Raw genomic sequence first — 21,365 nt, 5'->3', positions numbered from 1 at the left:
ATCATTCCTTAACATTAGATGGTGCTACACAATTTTAAGCTATTCAATTTCAGCTATTCAGCCAATTCGAACAAGCATGGATGGTTGAAGTAGCAGCTCCAGCTCTAGCGATGAAGAAATGATTATTGTTCACCAGTGCAATAAGCAGCTCCATGCTCTTATCACATCTGGGTATCCTCTTCAATGTACGCTCACATTGACAGTTTTGCATTTGAGCGCCCCAAGTGTTGTTTACTGTAACTTCAGCAGCTCCGTGCACGTGAACAAAAGTGCTAATCTGATTGGTGGAGAAAAAATGAGCATGAGGCATTTCTTAAAAAAATGATGCTTTTACACATGGCGTTTTGCGCATTGCTGTGCATGATTATATTAGTGCCCTTTAATTAGTCATGAGGCGTTAAACGTCGACAGAAAACGCAACAAAAAGCATCCCAGTTTGCATGGGCCTTTAGGACAATGTTATTTTGACGTCCAAAAACAGCATCAAATGACGTTAATATTTGGTTGATTTTAGATTGTGTTGGAAAGTGACCAAAATCCAACATGACAACTGATAGATATCATAGTGGTAAGGTCCTCAAGATGTAATATGAGTAGATGTTGATATTTGGTTGATTTAAGGTGGGTTTTAGTGATCTTAAACGTTCTCATTGTGTGCATCAGATAAAATAAATGAGACCAAACAATTCAAGTCTTTTATGATGAAAACTTGACATGTTATGAATTTGTAAGGACCACCTCTGTAGCCACCTTGTATCAATAAATAACAGCATTAACTTTCCTCTCATGTGAAAATCCGCAGTGACTAATATCTGAAATTTGTATAATAAGACATTTAGTATAAAACATTTAGCATTGGCCGAAATTTTTATTTATATTGTGAAGATTTTTTTGAATAACTAAGTGTTTAACTCTAAGATTTTCATTGAGTAGTGGCTTTCATCTCTTGTGATGATCCAATAAAGTAATGAAGTAATAGCTTTAAGTAGATTCAGTTTACTTCATATATTAGTTTTTTGCGAAAAAAAAAAAAAAGTATATAACATTTTAATAAAAAAATCTTAACCACCAAATAAATTTAACATTGGATCTTTTCAGCAAATTATGATTTAAATTTTGCAGAAAGTATTTACAGTATGTATACCTGTTTTTATCATTACATTAATACAATCTTTTTGAACAATGTATAATCTCTCACACTCAAAAAATGCCTTTTGCTGCTTGTTCAAACTACTTATAAGAAAAGAGCTGAAGCAACATAATTCCAAATTGCTTTGGAACAACTTTTTTGCTACATGTTCTATCAACTCAATGCAAAACACTGTCAATGCTTTTTAAGGCAATGGATTTACTAACATTTATAATGTACTATACTTATTACCATTCTTGCTTTTTATCAATAAAACCCATATACTGCAACAAAAATTGGGGAAAGTAAATTAAGGGCTCTATCTTACACCTGGCGCAATAAGGCACAAGATGATTTTGGTGTGATTTGTCAGGAGTGTGAATGGGAAATGGGGAAAAAGGGGCGAGGACTCAAATGCAGGGAAATGGGATTTTATTAAATAATAAAAATAAAATAAAATGCAAACTAAACTACCCCGAGGGGGAAAACATTAACAAAACAAATACATTCACATACAAACAGGACTGGGCAGACTGGCAAGGATGAGGACTGGAAACACAACAGGACTAGACTTCAAACGACGAAATGTGATGACGAACTGGCACAGGACAGCAAATGTGAGGGGTATATAAACTGTAGAAAATTAACACACAAACAGGTGAACACAATTAACTAATAATGGGTTAACAAGGAGGGTGGGACAAGACAATAGACGGGAGAGCGCATGACACAGAGAGACAACACAAGCCATGCGCTCACTTAACAGGACAAGAACATGCAGCCAATGAGAGAACTCATTAACCGCATGTTCATGACAACAAACACAACACTGAAGCACACGACAAAAGCACGTGACCACAATGTAAACACCAAGCCACATGCTTTGAAAAGAGACGCAAGACACGAGCACACGATAGATAAACACCTTACCGTGCGCTCACACATAAGCAACACGCATGTTTCATCTCAGCGCCAACCAAAACTGAAACCAACTAGACGGAGGCGCTGAGAATAAAGCAGCGCGCTGCTGACAGAACAAACACAAACACTAGTACAAGAGCGCGCGCGTCTGATGGACGCAGAGCGTGCGCGGCCACATCAAGCGGCAGTGCGCACACTCTGCGTACACCCACGACGGCGCGCGCGCACACAGAGACAGAAACAGGACCAGACATGTGTCAGAGCTCTGCCACCAAAACAAGAATTTACAAGACCAAAGTGGCAGAACCCTGACATGATTTGTCACTATTTTCAGACCAGTGCAACCCTAATTTTCCCGTTTTGTGGCACACTGTTTAAATAAATCCATTTGTGCCACTTAGTAGAGTCATGGGTGTTCCGGTCTAGAAAGAAGGTGTGTTATTGATGCATTGCTATTGCTAAAAGTCCAGAACAGAGCTCGTTAATTGTGCGCCTTAAATGTGTACACATTTCTTCTTTACCTCAGGGAGCTTTTTCAGTTTATTTATCACAATTTGATTTTGTATAATGTTATAATTATTAGTAGTATTAATTACATGCATATTTATAACAAATATAAATATAGTTTATATTTGTCCACCTGTCAGGTTTTGGACCATACGGACCATATGGGGCATGGGACGTGTGTTTGCACACAGCTAATTTGACCACACTTCACTATTATTGTTCATTTATTGGTTTGCTGAAAATTAGAGTTGAATTTAGAAATAGTCTTGAAACAAATCTTTGCACTTAACAAATGAAATTAAGTATGTAGGCTAATGGATGTTTTCAGTGAGTGTGTACAACACCATTTCCTTATCCACAAAAGTAAAGGAATAAAAAGTAAAAGTGAAGAGAAAGAGAAAGTAAAGAGGCCGAATGCAGGAGGCTCATTCTTTATCCTCGAGCTGCAGATGCTCTGTTTAATTGTTCCCTTGCTAGAAAAGTTTTCAGTTTTTCCACTTACAAATCCGCCATGTAAATACCAAATGCGCCATGGCACTATGCAACTGACTCTTAAAGGGAATGTGTGATGAGACTGATTGGTTTGAAGCACGTTATGCTCAAAACACACTCATAACACATTATAAGAATAAGCACAACCCTGTTAGACCATGTGCCAGGGCACAAACTTTATTTTTTCATTCTAAAATAGCAAAAGTGGATTCAGACATGCCCTTAATGCTTTTGTCCCATGCGCTTTAGACTTTGCGCATAGATCATTAAAATAGAACCCAAAGAATTTTCTTCCAAATAAAGAATTTAAGTTTTTGGTTTCCAAATATTTTTAATTTGTGTTAGGAAAGCGTAAAGGAATTAGATTAACGTATTTGTTTATTATTATTATTATTATTATTATTATTATTATTTACAAATATAAGTTAATTCAACATAAAACATTTAAGTTGTCCCCCCAAAAAACTCAAGAACTCGGTTAATTCAGCTCATTTTAAATAAGTAGTTTGAACAAACAGCATAAGTCATTTTTGAGTGTATTTGCTCACTAAAAAGCACATCTTGTTCTGTCGAATCAGTTTATCTTTAACCCAAAGAAGCCATTCATCTTTGAGAAAACATTCAATAACCCTCGTCATTCAATCGCTGCAAGATTTGTTTAATTAACTCCTGTGCTTCTTAATTCCTCTCGACCTATTTATATCTGCAAGTTGCGGCCGCAGTTCGATCCATGCCATTACACAAAGAGTGGTTTGTCAAGACAGCGGTGCCTTCTGTTGTTATCAGTGAGTGCTGGTATCACTAATCAACCTGAGCTCCTCTATCAGAGACCACGAGTCTGATTGTATCCTGAGATTCAGAGGTGAGGATACATCAGACCCATCAGCGAACCGCCAACATCGATTCATTAAGCCCTAAGAGCCCCTGGATTTATCCATTAAGCAACAAACCCCTGCTTGGGATACCCTGAAAGTCATTTGGTCATGGCGATAGCAATAAGAAGTGGTAGAAAGCTTGCTGCTGTAGATCGCAACTCTGTTTTGGTTTGCAGGACGCCCTCTAAGAACCTTCGATCACGTTTATGCTAGAGGGAAAGCAGAAGAGACAAGCAAATGAGATTAACACGACATACTGTAGACAATGCAATCAGCTCTTCTGCATCCTTCATTAATGCAAAATCAAAGCACCGGCGATATGATAAATGCACTGTGGATGCAGAGTGTCATTAATTATGCCTGCGTATGCTGCGGACGTGTGAAATGTCTACTGGAGGTGAGAGTCTGCAGGCCATGTTCACTGTTCTCATTAAACCTCTATGGTCAGCAAATAACACAGAGATATAATCACTTTTACTTTTACTTTTAATGACAGTAAATAAAACTTCAAGGGATAGTTCACACAAAACTAAAAATGCACTCACTATTTACTCACTCTCAAGTGGTTTCAAATTTTTATGAGTTTCTTTTTTTCTGTTGAACAGTAATGTAGATATTCTGAACAAAGCTGGAATCCTATAACTATTGACTTTCCATTAAACAAATACTAGTCAATGGTTACAGCTCTCCAACTTTCTCCAAAATATCTTCTTTAGTGTTCAACAGAACAAAAGAAACTCAAAGAGCTATGTGACAGATTTAAGGAGAATAAATGATAACAGAATTTTTTTATTTTTAGGTGAACAACACAGTCTATTTTACACAGTCTTTAACACAATAAGCCAGAGGCGTTGCTAGACATAAAGCTCTACTGGGGCACAGCTCCTCCTTCAAAAAAAAAAAAAAAAAAAATTATAATAATTAATTATATATATATATATATATATATATATATATATATAAAGCAAAAAAATAACAAAAATTATATATAATTATATACATAATATAAATTATATAAATAAATAATAGTATTATTATAATTATACAATTATTATTCTAAACAAATAACAGAAATTAAAGCTAAATGTACTGGAAAACAATCTAATAACTGGAGTGATGCTAGGATAATTTAAGAAATCTTTTGCATGAATATTAATTAGAATGAAATTCTATAGACAATTTAATAGAATACAAAAAAAAGAAAAGATCTTTTATAGAATTACCTATTGTGTGTTGTCTTAGACCCGACTCATGGCCGAGAATTAGGTTTATTAAGTTTACCTCCCTGACTCATCATGCCTCCTTTTTGCTTCATACAAAAAAAATCTATCAGGAGCCATGCTTAGTCTAAATAAGATCACCATAAAATTATTTAAACTTTATTTTGTTGACTTGCAAAACTCACTGCCGACATCTTTGAATAAAACACAGTTTTTACCGGTTAAACAACACATGAGCACCACGGATATGCTTTCTGTGTGCATGTTCGCAATCTGACAACCGGTTCACAAAACTGGGAGCTGAGCTGAGCTGAGCGTCAGCGTCAAGCAGGAGCGGTGTGTGAGACGCGCGGGTATGGTTTCTTTCTGTGCACATGCTCAGTTTGCTTTTTAATTAAAACTACATTGTTTTCTTCAGAGTTGGTTTGGCTGCACATAAAGAATAACGTCTTTATTTTGAGATTACCACTCTTAATAAAACACTTGCATACAAAGTAAAACGTATCGTAAAGCATTTACTGGGGCACTGGCGATTTTTACTGGGGCACGACTCCAGCAAATGACTCTGATTTATTCTCAAAAAACACCTATAACTTATTAAGAAAATAAGCTCAACCCTTTTAGACCATGTGCCACGGCGCAAAGTGGATTTTTCTATCCTTTTATTAGCAAAAGTGGATTCTGACACGTCCTTAATGCGTTTGCGTCCTGCACTTTGGACTTTGAGCATGGATCATCAAAATAGAGCCCTAAGTTAATGATAATATTGCACTTTTCTAAGTTGCCTAAACTTATTTTTTGTAAAAGAAAACTGTTAAGAAATTGTCCTGCATCGTGATTTGAGTGAATTGATAAAAATAAAAACAAAAAACATTTGCTTTTGTAAAATAAAATAAAAATAAAAAAAACATGATGTGGTTTCTGCTATTTAAAAATTGACGACAAAAAAAGATGAATATCAGCTAACATCTGCTTTACAGATATGAGATAATATGCAGCTTACGCTGCATAATTAGTCAAATTATGGAAGTAAACTCTGTTAAGCAGTAAACATATTGTAAAGTGTATAAAAAATGGGTTCAATGAGGTGACATTATTCTCCTCACAGTTCATCCATCAAGGAAACCTATTAGTATTAACAAATTACTTTCAGCAGACCATAAATTACCCACAAACTCCACACAAGTCTTTTCACAGCAATAATACAGAAGTACGTATATTTTGTGAATACAAAAAGAAAATAATCTGAAGGAACAAAACATGATGATGTAAAAAAGAGCTTTGGTCACACGTATGATTGTGATAATAATGTGAAATGTTGAAACTCCAAAGAATGATATGTTTATGACATAAAAAATAAAGCATAAAGAATTAAGCATGTTTCCCAGTACTGGGTTTGCAGCTAGAAGAACATCCACTGCATAAAAACTTAAGTCAGAATAGTTGGGAGTTCATTCTGCTGTGGTGACCCATGAGAAATAAGGGACTAAGCCAAAGGAAAATAAATGAATGAATTAATTAAGCATGTAGCTCAGCCTTATCATTTGAATTGATTTCAACATTTACAAAAGACATTATAAATATGTCATAATAAAAATTTCATGAATTTTATAAATAAATTTTTATAGCTAAATTTGTCATTTAAATATATTATTAAATATTATTGACCCTTTTAAAATAATTTGACAGAGTAAAAACACTTTTAGTGTGTTTTATTGACAAAGTTTGTTGCACTGAAAAAAAATATCAGAAAAATGTTCATGACACAATTATAAAGGCTTCATGATAGGGTTGGGTCAATAGACGACAATGCCATTGTTCATCGCCGATGGCAGATAGACATCACGATGCTGAGCCAACACTGCAAACATCAGGCCCCACCCCCGTTGCAGTAGAAACCCACTTGAGAAAAAAAAACACACGGCCCCGTTTACACTAAAACTTCACTAGTTTTAAAATGACATTTTAGGACAAAAACGATCAACGATCACGCTAGCATTTCATCTAGCATTTCTGAAAAGGCCTCCATCCACACTATAACACTGAAACACACTTCACGTAACCACCACACACACACACACAAACACACACACAGTCTGTCATGTGCTGCAGTGGACACTGCAGCTCCAGCAGTCAGAGGGTGCTTTGAGCACAAAACCACAGAGCAGTGCGCGTCACACAGTTTATTAAAGATGTATCACTGAATTGCGTCTCACTGTAGAGGATATTTAATTAATCTTGTCTCTATTTAACAACTCTTTTGAATCTACCAGGTAACGCATCACAGCATCAGTACACTGCTTTAATCTTTCGCTTTCACACTTGTACTTAATCATTTTTGCAAAAACCTCAAACACTGTTGGTTGGTTCCTGTTGGTTTTGCACCAACCAAGTTTGACGACGCCATTAAAACGACACAGATCCCTCTGCCTATTCATATAATTTGTGTGTAACTTTTCTTTATTTATTTATGACTTGATCATGGGTATTTGGTTATGGGTAAAACGAAGATAATGTGGGTCAGGTAGTTAATACGGTGAGGAAAAAAAATAAAATTGTTATGAATTAATAAATTAATTATAAAATAATGAATTCACCACCGCCTACGACGACGATTCCATTGTCCATCGCAATGTTTCACATTAGATATCGTACGATGTCAAATTGGTCGACATTGCCCAACCCTACAACATGACAATCATGTTTACAAATGTTTACATGTTGACAAACAACATTATCTTTGCAGTTAACATGACATAACTGATTAAATTAACTTAATAACAGTTGCCATAAGCATGCATAAAATCTCACTCACACTCATGACATCAGTTGTGTCATGATTATAGAGCAGAGATACACAAACTAGAGCCTGTGCGCCAAAGTTGGTCTGTGGTAGCCTTTGATTTGGCCCGCCATCTCATCTGAGAAGAGAGGGAGAATGATGGGGATGATTGAGAATGATTATTAAATGTTTAAATGATGTAAATGAATCACATTTTGTTTAAATGTGCATATTGTCACCCGACTTTGCAGAGAATTTGGGAAGCAAATCAAATCAAATGCAAATTCTGCTTGACCTGTGTATTAAGCATTGAACTCCACTGTGTTATAAATGTGATTGTTTATGTTTTTTTTTTCTTTAAGTCTATATCTTTTTATTTTATAATTTTAAAAGTTATGCTGCATTAGATAATACAATTTAAAGTAATGTTTGTGTGTTTTTTTTTTTTAAATATTATGAAATAAATTAGAAAATTAAACATGGCAACTTTACTGCAAAATAGTTTGGTATATTTTCCTTTGGCCAACGGCTCTCAATAATATTTGGTTTTTGGTCCTTCATACAAAAAAGTTTGGGCACCCCTGTTTTAAAGGTTTCCCGACAGCCTTAAAAACACCCTCTTTAAGCAAAGTGTTACCAAACTCTCATTTTTTTAGTCCCTTATTTCACTGATAACCACTTTTTTCTCTCAAATTACACAAACTTGTAAATAAATGACTGCTTACATATCATTGTACCACAGTTCTCACTTAATACAATATCATCACCCTAGTCACTTGCCTCACTTCTTATCTATTAGAAACACAATCGTCAAGGCATATCAAATCCTCTCAAGAGCACCCAAAGCCCCTTAGACCCCAGAGGGGTTAAATGCGTATTAAGATTAACTACTGAATAGATGCTTTTGCTGTTCCTATCTGAACCCTCATGTCAAAAATTTGTCAGCCCTCATTCCCTTGCTGCTAGGGTGTCTGGACTACTAACTAAGATTGGGGGAAGGAGCATTAACGCTCTTTCAAGACATTGAATAATGAGTTTTAGTAAGCGTGTCTTTCTGGCTACCTTTCAACTCTCTTTGAGGTGAATTCATTAAGAAGTACAGGGATGTAGAAGGGACAAAGATATAAGCCTGAGGTTATAACCGTCTGCTTGATATCTGAAGTGGTTGTTAATATGCTGACAGTCTCACCCAAATAATTAAGCTTGCGCTGCCTACAAGCAGATTTTGTGATTCGCAACACATTCAAAGAGATTAGGAAATGTAAGAAGCTATTAAATACCCCAGGGCAAAAAGACCATTTGGTTGTTTTTTTTTTTCCTTTTTAATTTATTTGTTTAAAAATGCTTTAATTAAATAAAAAAAAAAAATAGGACATGTAAGAAGTTATAAATTACCCCCTAAGACTACTTGGTTTTATTTTGTATTCTATTTCTCATTGATATAATATAATTAATATAATATAATTTAACATAACATAATATAATATAATATAATATAATATAATATAATATAATATAATATAATATAATATAATATAATATAATATAATATAATATAATATAATCAACAATTAAACTTTAGGGTCTTGTCAGGTGTTATGATATACAAATACCAGTATGCACTTCACTCACACACCTGGCCCAGATTACCCCTAATTGCAAACACACACAGCTAAAGCTGTTCAGGGTGAATCAGATGGACTATAAACACAGCACACACACACACACACACACACACACACACACACACACACACACACACACACACACACACACACATCATTGCTGAGTCTTGTTTCTGTTATTGTAACACCACAAAGCATTTTCTAGTCTTGTCTAGCCATGTTTTGACCCTTTGCCTTGTTTTATTGTTTTGTTGTTTTACCGCCTGTCCTGACCATCTGCTGCTTTGCTTGCTACGTTTCTGGATTACCCCTATGTTACTGTTTGTACCCGTTTGACCGTTGCCTGGCTGAACAATTTCTGTTTAACAAACTGCATGTGGATGCTCAACTCTGTTGTACCCTAACTCCATCTGTTACAACAATTGGAGTTTACCTAATTTAGTAAATACTTAATTTAGTTTACTTAATTTCAGTTTACTTAACATTGGATTAATTAATAGTGTGACATTTGACCTTAAACTTTTTTTTATCTATAAATATTAGTTATTAATTAGTTATTATTAGTTATTAATACTAGTTATCCTTATTTATTAATAATTGTTATCCTGCTTTTTTATACTTGATTTGCAACATCAGTTTTTTTATAAGTAACTTTTCTGTTTCTTATTTGTATTATTATTTTATGTCATAATAATATTTGAAGCAGTCATTTTGCTAAATATTATTAATAATTTTTTCTTATTACAATGCATTTCAAAATTTCAATAATTTTATTGTTGTTAGTGTAATATGTAATTTGTATTCAAGAAAATTATCTTCTTACTATTGTTTACATAAACACCAGCTAGACATTTTAGTGAGATACCTTTGGTGAACTAAATGGTTTACATTTTTTAAAACATTACGCATGTGTTTACTGTCCCTTATAACATAACATAACATAACATAACATAAAATAACATAACATAACATAACATAACATAACATAGCATCCCATAATGTTATATAATATAAAATAATATAATATAATATAATATAATACAATATAATATAATATAATATAATATAATATAAGATAATATAATATAATATAATATAATATAATATAATATAATATAATATAATATAATATAATATAATATAATATAATATAATAATTTTCTAAGACCTGTACCTAAGCTACAGCATTATATACACGTTCAAACCAATGCAAGTTTATTTGTATAGCGCTTTTTTTATAATAATAATCATTCTAAAGCAGTTAGCTAGAAAAAGAGACAACAGAGAGAGACACACTAAAAGACAAGCCTTCAATAACAGAAGTAGGCACTGTGATAAAGCATATAACCAGAACACAAGCTCATCTAAGATTCTCAGGGGCATGTTTAAAAACCATTCAGTCTCCGTTTAGGTTACTTTCCCTGAGGGTAACAATGCTTTTCCGCTGATTTCCTTCTATTCCCAGATTTTGCTCTATCATAAGGAATGCAGACAGGGCTGAAAAACAGCAGCTGATCTATCTAGCCTCTGCAGGGCATTTTATTACACCCGCATTATTATATTCTCTCATACTTGAGCTCTCTCCTTTGCCAAGTATGCTTCGGGTTTGTGACATCAGCAGCAAAGGACCCTGGGAGCGACGCTGCCAACTGCTAAACAATGTGAAGGCAGAAGAAAGAGCTTCTTTGTTTTAAAGAGCACAAAAAAATCGGTCTACTTCATCTAAATAAACCCAAAGGACAGATAGTAGGATTCCTAAAAAGCACACTTTTTTTCTGACCTGCCTAGAAATTTGGCAGGAGAGCCTCAAACTCCACAATTAGGCTTGTCGGCTGGTCTCTTAATGGAATGTAATGTGGTAAGAAATAAAATTAATTAAAAAAAAGATTAAACAAAGAGAGCTGTTCTGGTTTGAGAGCTCTGGAATGTGAGCTGAATGACGCTGAGAGAGACAGAAGGTGGGTGGGTTATGACATCATTATATGGATAAGAATGAGCACATGGTTATGCATTAATTTGTGCTGTTAGTGTCCAAAATGTAATTTAATTTAAATTTAAAATTGTCACATAACCAGCGATCGCTATCAAGAGATCGCTGGTTCTCACACGAACTCTCAGGACTACACTTCCGCATTCCCCAGGACTACACATTCATACATGAACTTCTCCCAGACACGCACGCCTGCTCATTCATCTAACTTGATTGCACTCACCAGCTGAACCCTGTCAGAGACTGATAACACACCATACATAAACCACTCATTCACTCACCCTGGTTGCCAAGTCTTGTTAGCTGTTTCAGTAGCATTATGAAGCGTTTTCCCTGTCTTGTTTTCCTGTGCTTAGACCTTAGCCTTGTTCATCCGTGTTCTCCCGTTTAGCCGCCTGCCTTTCGACCTATTGCCTGTTTATATGACTACGATTCTGGATTTGCCTACACATACCCGTTTGCACCTGTATGACCACTGCTTGCCTAACGCTGAATAAACCTGCATATTGGATTTTACCTCCTGTTGTCCTCTGTCACTCCACCCAGTCGTTAAAAAAATAAAATTTAATGTAACTAAAAATAGTAATTTTTCTGACTTATTTTCCTATTTTGTCAGGATTCCAGGCACTAGTCCTGTCTTGTATTATTTGTTGAGCTTGACTCAAGTTTTCTCGGGTCAGGCACTCTTATTCTGTTCTTGTCTGTCTTCGTTTTTATGAATGAGCGCTTTCTTGGACACGCTCAGGCCATGCTTTTTATTTATGATAGGTTTTTTAAGTATCTGTACTGCATATGACATATGCCTGTTAGTTAGAACATTTCTGCAGTTGTTTGCATGTGTCAAATTGTAAAAGTAGACTTTTTCGTTCTCATGCTGTGTTCACACCAGACGCTGAATGTGCAAATAAATCGCGCTATTCACGCGTAAATAGACGCGTGAACATTTAAGTTTACTCGCTTCATTCGTGCATTAAAATCCACTTCATTTGCACATCAAATACACTTCATCCGTGCATCAAATGGACAGAGCTTCTTTCTACCTGGTGACTGTAGCTTCCCATGGATTTTATTGAGAAAATAACAGGGTTTAAGTGCTTTATGAAGGCTGAAAAACAGCGTTGATTCATTTGTAGCAGTGTCTGAGTCTAGTAGATCCTTTTAGAGGTGCACCAAGCTCTGTCAGTTCATAAACTCCTCCAGAAACTATAACTGGATGAAGGAAGCTTTTAGCTGTGCTTCTGATTGAGCCGAGCTCAGTTTAATGAACTGTTGTCCATGTGTGCAGGAGGATTTTGCCATGGGACTCCAACAACAGGTGCTACGTCATAATCATGACCCCACAAGAGCAAGCTCCTGATTGGTAAACGTGAAGCGAATGTCAGCTGAAGTTCAGATTTTCGAACTCGAGCGGTTCGCGCATTAAATGCATCATACGTGCAAAAGGCTCAATGCAAGCCATTAGCGCAATTTGCGTCATTTGCCCGCATCACACAGCAGGATGTCTGATCGCACCTTTGCATTGACTTAACATGTAAATCACTTGAGTTTGCTGCTTCTTCTAAGTCTGGTGTAAACACAGCATCAGCGCTCCAGTCTAGTTGTATTTGGTTTCGGTTGATGCTTGGTTTGGAACATGCACATCACATGTGATCATTTATCATGTGCTCGTGTCTTGCAGTCTGTTTTGTGGCCACGTACTGTAGTGTTTTGTTTCATGTGAACATGCAGTTAATGTGTTATCTCAATGGTTGCATGTTCTATTCCTGTTTTCCAATGCACGTGGCTTCTTGTCTTTGTGTCATCTACTCTCCTGTCTATTGTCTGGTCCCATCCTCCTTAATTTGCTGCACTTGAGCCCTTGCACCCTTTCTCTTCCTGAAAGCGTGACATATATTATTTTGTATGCATTTTATTATTTAAAACTACTAAAATGCCAATAAAAGTCACTTTCTTAAACTGTAGAGTTGATTTTTCAACATCAAAAGTTGACAGAGCAGAGATTAAGATCCAATAATACAATTCACAACTGTATAAACAAAAATAACTAAATACAGAAACTGTTAATTAACAGATTTTTTTACAGAAAAAAAATTATGAAATCCAGCAACCACTGAGTTCTATTGTATTTATTTGTTTTATTTAATTTGTTTATTTTTTCATATTAAGGATGTCAACAAATTAACAGAAATTAACAATTGTTTTTTCAACAATTTTTTTTTGTGTGTGTTCAACAGAAAAAGAAAAAAGTAATAAAGGTTTGGCACTACCTGAGTGATTTTTTTTTTTTTTTTTTTTTGTGAATTATCCTATATTTTTGGTTAACTATCCATGTTAAACCAGAGATTTTCATGTTTTTAGGCTACAGGCACACCCCACAGGATGAAACCCAGTGTTTTAAATAGTACACAGGGTCAGATATTTTTGAAACAGCAAATTAAGCAAATAAACTTATAATATAATAATTTGCCACTAAAAACAACTGTAAAATGTCAAAAATGGTTTTGACATTTTAGGTCAAGTTCAGCTAATGTTACTGGGTATTGATTGCTGTATACAGTACTCTACTACACTAGGCTATCATTAGTTTTGTCTCTCTAATTATTATTTTGAACCCACAATAATAACTAATGACCGATCGCCTGCTTTTTTTTTGTTTTGGCTAATGATAAGCATATTACATATATCATTTAACTTATAAAGACCACATTTGATGTTACTGAAAAAAGATTAATCAGATCCTGTAGTTCAGTAATTACAGTTCAATTTGTGTTGAATAACATAAAAGTTGAAAATATATAGTTGGTTATAGCTTCCATCTCCTCTTGAAGCTCAGACAGTCCACTCAGAGAAGCTGTCAATCACAGCTGTCCATCCTAATGACACACCCACCCTGTTTTATAGCATAAAATTGTCCCCAAAACAAACATTTTTGCATATATCAGAGTAATAAAAACTAATTTACTAACAACTACTAACAACTTTTGAAAAGCACAAAGTAATGGTACTATAGTTTTATGAATTTTTTAAGTTATAAAATTATAAATTGCAAAAAAAAACTATAAAACTGGTAAATAGTTCATCTGTGCATGTAATTAAAAAATTTAAAAAACGATAATGTATGTCTGAAATATTGGGTGTGGCTAACATATTTAACCACACCCCAACAACTGTAAGTTTAGATAGTGCTATGACAACAAACAGAAATGGCAAAGAGGTGTCTGTTAGGTTGTAATAACTCTCCCAAAACCTTTTTCACATTTTTTTTTCCTGAATGAAATCCCTCAGCTCGCATTAAAAAAACCAAGCTACACCCAATGTTTTTTCATTTTATATTCAATTTCTCTAAAAAACAGTTGCTGCTTCTGGTTTATGTGGAGTTTACAAAGAAAAAATAAAACATCACTAAAACAACAGAAAACTTCTGTATAGCCCATATCAAAAATGCACTTGTCATTTTGGAGTCAACGGGGGTACATTTGAATATCAACAACCAGACTAAGTTTGCTTGAGTGGGCTAAAAGTGTATGATCGGTGACCCCAGGCCTCCTGGTTCCGGCACCCCTAGCAGACACAAACCTACAGCGTGGAACGGAGTTATAAAAGTGGAGAAGAGCATTTATGATGTTGACGTGTGGGAGCAGTGATGCAGCCCACGTCTAGATTCCTCCAGGCAGACCAGCTGGAAACACTGATGATTACTATTCTCATTCTCATAACGCTCCTGTTAGATTCTCATTCTCATTCAGCGCCGAGGAGGTCAGGCAGCTCCACACCAGACACGCTCAGTCTGCACTGCCTGTTCAACAAGCCTCACTTTTCATTTACATGTTTTTTAACCGCATACTATATGGCTCATTTTTGCATAAGATCTAAGAAAAAGCAAACCTGAATTCAAAATGAAGGAAAATACAGTATTCATTTCTGTATGATTTTAGCAACTATTTTCAACATTCACTAATTGTTGCTAATTTCACTTATAAACTGTACACAGTAAAAAATGCAATAAAATGTACAGTATTACCTGCAATTTTGGTTGGTGGTAATACTGTAAAATTTACAAGTGCCGTGCAATAATTACAATAATAATTACAATTGTGCTGTAGTTTTACAAAACAGCTGTATTTTACAGTTTGCTTGTAAATTTTACAGTAAAACTGAACAAACGCACTGTAAACTAACAGTTACAATTGTGCTATAGTTATACAGCGCAATTTCAATTCTTAATTTACAGTGCACCTGTAAATAAACATGATTACTAGAAACCAGAATGACCAGCAACACTCATAATTTATTTACAGTGTACAAGTATGACATAATCAGAGGTGGAAAGAGTACTTTCAGAACTATTTATAGTGAAAATGTTCACTAAAGTAAAAGTACTGTAGAATTGCTAAAATCAAGCTCAATTACAAGAAAAAGATCTGTCAAAAAAGTTACTTAAGTAAAAGTACAAATCACTAGCCTAAAAAAAAAACAGGCTTAAAAATGTGTTGCCAGGCCTTCATTTTTAAAACAACAAAAACAAAGAGAAAAAGAAAAAGACAAAACAAAACAAATAAAATTAAAAAACACATAACAAAACACAAAACAAATAAAAGACACAGAACAAATCAAAACAAACAAAAAAAAAACACTAAAAAAACTGTAAAAAAACAAAACAAATAAAAATACAAATAAAAAACACACAACAAAACACAAAACAAATTACAACCAATTACAACAAAACAAAACAAAACAAAATAGTATTTCCTGGAAACTCTGATTTGTACTTGGCATGATACATCATCCAGTTAGTCTTTAACAGATTCCCGCATTCCGATGTTAATGGTGAAAATATATATTGTGCGCCCCTAACTCTCTGCTTGTTCAATTTTGACCAATCACAGGCAGGATACATGATTGCTGACCAATCATTTGCCTTACGTGGAGTTTACTGTCATGCAAAAGTCATCAGATGCCTCTAAGCCTCTATCTACCAAATAACGCTGGCCAACCTAATGGCTTCCAAACTCTGTTCAAAGAAACCGATCCTTCAAAGCAAAGGAATTTCAATCTTTAATACGGTTTGCAGTCAACGACTTCTTTACAAGCTAATTTTTTCTCCGTCGCTCGTGTTTTTTTTTTTTTTTAAATGACCATTTCTCCCAGACATGAAAATGATTTATTACGGGGACTGCTTTTATCTGGGAATTAAATTGACCATGTTGTAATTTAGTCTATTATTTATTCCAGTTTTTTAGATGCTTATATTATTTTCAAGCAGCATTTTTTTGCTAAAGCACAGGCTCTGGGCTGTGTCTGGACTGGAGGGATTGTTTTACACTCCGTCTGGGGTTTTGCGTGGGAAGAAGCGCAGACCAAAAGAGGCCTCTAGACACTTTGAACATGTCACCACTAATTTCCAAACTGCCCTTCAGCGGCACACTATATACAGCATCTGCTAACAGGGCTCTCACACAAGGAGAAGTGGCACAAGTAAATATAAAACAGAAACCTACAGGCTCTGAGTGATCGTGGCTATGAAGAGAGGCTGTCTCGGCTTGTCAAAACTTGCCGAAGATAGGGGCATCGCACACTGAGATCGATGGTCAACAGAACTTTTCTCAACTTCTGCGAGTTTATTTTCTGACAAGAGGTACACGCAATGCAGTTCTCTTGGGGATAACACCCAGAAGGCTAATCAATAACCTTGAGATACTGTATACACTTGAATCCAATGAATGGCAGGAATGGCATCTACAAATTTTGTAAAAAATACTACACTATACATAATTCAACCAACCTCGCATGGTAGTAAATATTCTGTGATTCAACTCTATGCATGCAAAACAGCCAAAAACCCACAAGTGCTGGAATCTATTAAATGTATTTATTTATTTATTTATTTATTTTTTCTGATTGGCCAACCTGCAGTCAAAAAACAAACAAACAACAAAACAAAAAAACAATGTTCTATAATGACTGTTGAACTTTTTATTTGGCTGTTACATGCAGCAATGATCTTCTACACTGAGTGTTGACAGAACAAGACAGTCAAGAATGCATATTGAGAAAAAGTAGACTTTGAATAGTTTTTTGTACACACTGTGAAGTTTGACAAGTGACGAGCACATTGACATACTGAAATGAATTCACTATTTAATTGTTTTGATTTGTTCCAGACCTTTGGGCTTTCTTTCTTTTCTAGAAAACAAAAACTATTTTGGGAAATAAGTGTTTTGTGTTTTCTATTGAAAGTCAATAGGTATGTGCTCTGATTTTCTGGTTTTGGGCAGAATCCTGAACTGCCTGTATGCCTGTTTCGGAAGGCCATTGAGGAGTCCATTACATTAATCCACGCTGCTGCTAATAAAAGCATGAACAATTCAAAAGCATGAAGTCTTCACTGGAAACAAAGCATCTAATTCTTGCAATGTTTTTTGAGATGATGATAGTATGCTGATTTAGTTACAGCTTCAACATGACTACTGAAATTCAGATCTGACTTCAGAATCACACTAAGATTCGCTATTTTGAGAAACTATAAAAGATTTTTCATTAGACCAAAACTAACCCGGTCTAAACTCCGGCGCAGATTTGCGCCTTGCTTACGCACTGCTTAATACGCACAAGAGAGCAATAGCCAAATATCTTTACATATGAAAACATTTAAATATTAAGGAAATATATAGGATATAATAAGAATAGATATGGGATATAAATATAAAGGATTAAAATTTTACAAAGCTTATTATTTTCTAGCCTACATAAATATGAAAAATCACTGCTTTTATGTCTTCTTCATCTCGGGAGGCTTTTTCAGTTCATTCATAACAATTTGCTTTTGTATAATGTTATTATTATTAGCTGTATTATTTATTATATCCATATTTATATATTGCCTATTAAAAACAAGCTTAGATTTGCCCACCTGTCAGGTTTTAGACCATATGGGGCACAGCATGTGTTTTAGGATATAACGCAGGTTTTTGAGCACATTTTGTTATTATTGCTCATTTATTCATTTGCTGGAAATTATAACTGAGTTTAGAAATAGTTTTGAAACGAATATTTGTGCTTAACAAACAAAATTATTTATTTATAGACTAATTGATGTCTGTGCATAAAGGTTTATGCATTATTAAAATCCAAAGTTGTGCTATTTAAGTTTAGAAAAAAGTACACCGAAGTAGTTTTTGCAGAATAAAACCAGACAGGCTGGTTATTTATTTCTGCAAAAAAAAAAAAAAAAAAAAAAAAAACATAATTATGCCATTTATTACACAGATACTTGCCTCAAAATGTAAAAATTTGACACACAACACAAAACTAACATAAACAAAAACAATTGAATAGAGCTGATGAAGCATACACTAACCTGCACATTATTAAGTCACAAGATGACACCAAAAAGTCAAAAAATGCAAAGCTGACAAAACTGAAACGGGTTAAATGCAGCATATATGAAACTACAAATTAATTCCTTCACAAGATAGTGAAAAACAATCAAAAACATTGGCATGACAGACAAGCAGATACAAATAAATGTAGATGTAAGTATATCGATATGAACGTACAGTATAGGCCTATGCTTACATCAATATACTTACATCCACATTTATTTGTATCTGCTTGGTTTGATATTCAAGGTAATTCAAAGTTCCCTCATGAGTTTGTGTAATTCGGCGGTTGTTATCTCAGTATAACCAACACAATCTCACTGCAATTCGTAACTTTTTGATTTAGTATTTTAGATTGGTATGAATTTTTACAATCTTATGTGTATAATTTAGTATGATTTGCTTATCCCCCAATAAGGAACGGGTTTAGGGGTGGTGTTGGGTGCCACTCGCCTTTTTAAAATTGCACATTTTCATACGACTAACTTGTATAAATTAGTACGAATTAGCCAATACATTGACAAAATGTATAATACGTGTACTCATGAGATCAGGCTGGAATATAGCTTTGAATGTCGGAACTGATCAATAAGAACTGAGTATTCCAGACAGCCATGTAATAACATTAGTTAATGCACAGAGAGTTAACGAACTAACAATGACTGAATATATTTGCATCAACTACCATAAACAAAAATGAATCAATACTATAACAAATGCATTGTTTATTATGTAATGCTTTTAGTAAAAACATAATTAATATTAGCTAATAAAACATCATAAAGTGTTACAGAAGAAAGTAAAACAGGATTTAGATAAAAATATATAATATATTTAGTCGTATTTCATTTTATTTCACTAAATGAAGAACATTCTGAGTCTTCAGAAAAAAGATGGAGTGTGCGACAGTATGCAAGTGCTTTGAATATTGCCAAATATTGTTAACTACTGAGCCGGCCGGTGAGGAATACATACTGAGGTAATACTCAAAGCAATGATCTTTGAAGTTTTTGACTACTGGAAAAGGAGAGGATTTCAAATGAAATGACTTCAGAGAACCTACTGCAGCAATGTAAGACAGTCACCCAGCCAGATTTATAAGAGCACTGACAGCAGAATTAATCACAGATTTTATTATTTTTTTCAGTGTGGCTGAAATGCAAGACCTCAATGCCTTCACCATCCTTTACAGTTTCTCATATGTGTGTCTAATATCACACTGCAGTCTCTTGCTTCTCACACAATCTGAAATCAATATTCCATGTCTGTTTATTTATATATTTAGCCAACAGCCCTCCAATAAGCGGAATAATACACAATCAGCTGATCATTAGAGAGCACCAAACACCTACTAAACAATGTCCGCTTTATGCTGGAATCACAATCCCCCTGTTGAGGGTAATTCTGATATAATGACCATCTGATTGTACATTATCTATTACCCGGATCCCATTACATCATCATGTTGCAATCTTTCAGTTTCAGTATCAGTTTGACTTGCACTTCCAAACAGCCATTACAGGCGATCCTCATAGGGGTTAATTAGCACTCATTTTCATTAAGCTATAGGCCAGTCAGGGTGCAATCTAAAACCGGCAACAGCTTTGAATGTCACACTGTAGCGTTTACTGTTTGAAATGTGAGCGCTGGGAATTTTGGAGAGAGAAAAGGGGGTGAGAAACAAAGTGAGAAAAGCCCGTCTCGGTGTCCCCTGCCATACTGAACTACTTTTCATGTTTAGAAACACCCTACAGTTCCCTGGCTTCAGTGCGGTCTGATCTCTGACCTGCTCCTCATGTGCAGGTGAAGGGCAGGAGAGACACTCTCTGTCCCATAAGAGCTGCTATTAACTATCTCTGCGTTTCATCAACTGCCAGTCAAACCAGCCCACACCACACCAATACATGCATGAGCTATGGCAAGCCGGTTTAACATTTACTAAAAGAAATATTGTTTACTATTACTTATTTTAGATACAAGTAGCTACATTATGTTATACAATAAGTACTACAATATAATAACTAGCTACTAGTGATTAATCCTATATCACAAGGTATACAAACGTATTGGCTATTTATTATCAGATACTAGTAATCATTAGCTACTATAGTACATATTGTAGTAGCATCAGGGACAAATGTGAAGAGCAAGGGGATGGTGATGGAATCTCGTAGATGAAAGAGAAGACCAGAATAGTGGGGGCGGGGATGGGATGTTTTTGGTTGGCTCATGAAGGGTTTTGCCATTTTTTATTTACAGTGTGAAATATCAACTATACAGTTCTGAATAGTACTGAAAGTACTCCAGTTGTGACTTACACATGCATACACTAGTAGTTCAATAGGTACTAGTACTAATACATTAGATACCAGTAACTATTTAAATTATACAGCTCTCTGCAATACTTGATTTGGATTGGTTAGTTTCGACATTCCTTGTAATGTT

General features: G+C 34.8%; 1 protein-coding gene and 1 long non-coding RNA gene across 15 annotated transcripts in view; both read right to left on the bottom strand.

Moving 5' to 3' along the window:
• col14a1a (collagen, type XIV, alpha 1a) overlaps positions 1 to 21,365 on the bottom strand; it is a 320,593-nt gene that overhangs the window by 235,729 nt on the left and 63,499 nt on the right. The gene's annotated exons all lie outside the window — the stretch shown is intronic.
• On the bottom strand, positions 1,518 to 19,481 carry LOC148679576 (uncharacterized). The gene is made up of 3 exons (XR_015945012.1): positions 19,234 to 19,481; positions 2,279 to 2,374; positions 1,518 to 2,198 (listed from the first exon to the last, which is right to left on the bottom strand). It is a non-coding gene; the product is annotated as an uncharacterized LOC148679576 (long non-coding RNA).

Source organism: Danio rerio, chromosome 16, assembly GCF_052040795.2.
Source record: "Danio rerio strain M-AB ecotype USA chromosome 16, GRCz13ab, whole genome shotgun sequence".
NCBI classification, from domain to species: Eukaryota; Metazoa; Chordata; class Actinopteri; order Cypriniformes; family Danionidae; genus Danio; species Danio rerio.
This window is presented reverse-complemented; position numbering and strand designations above follow the sequence as displayed.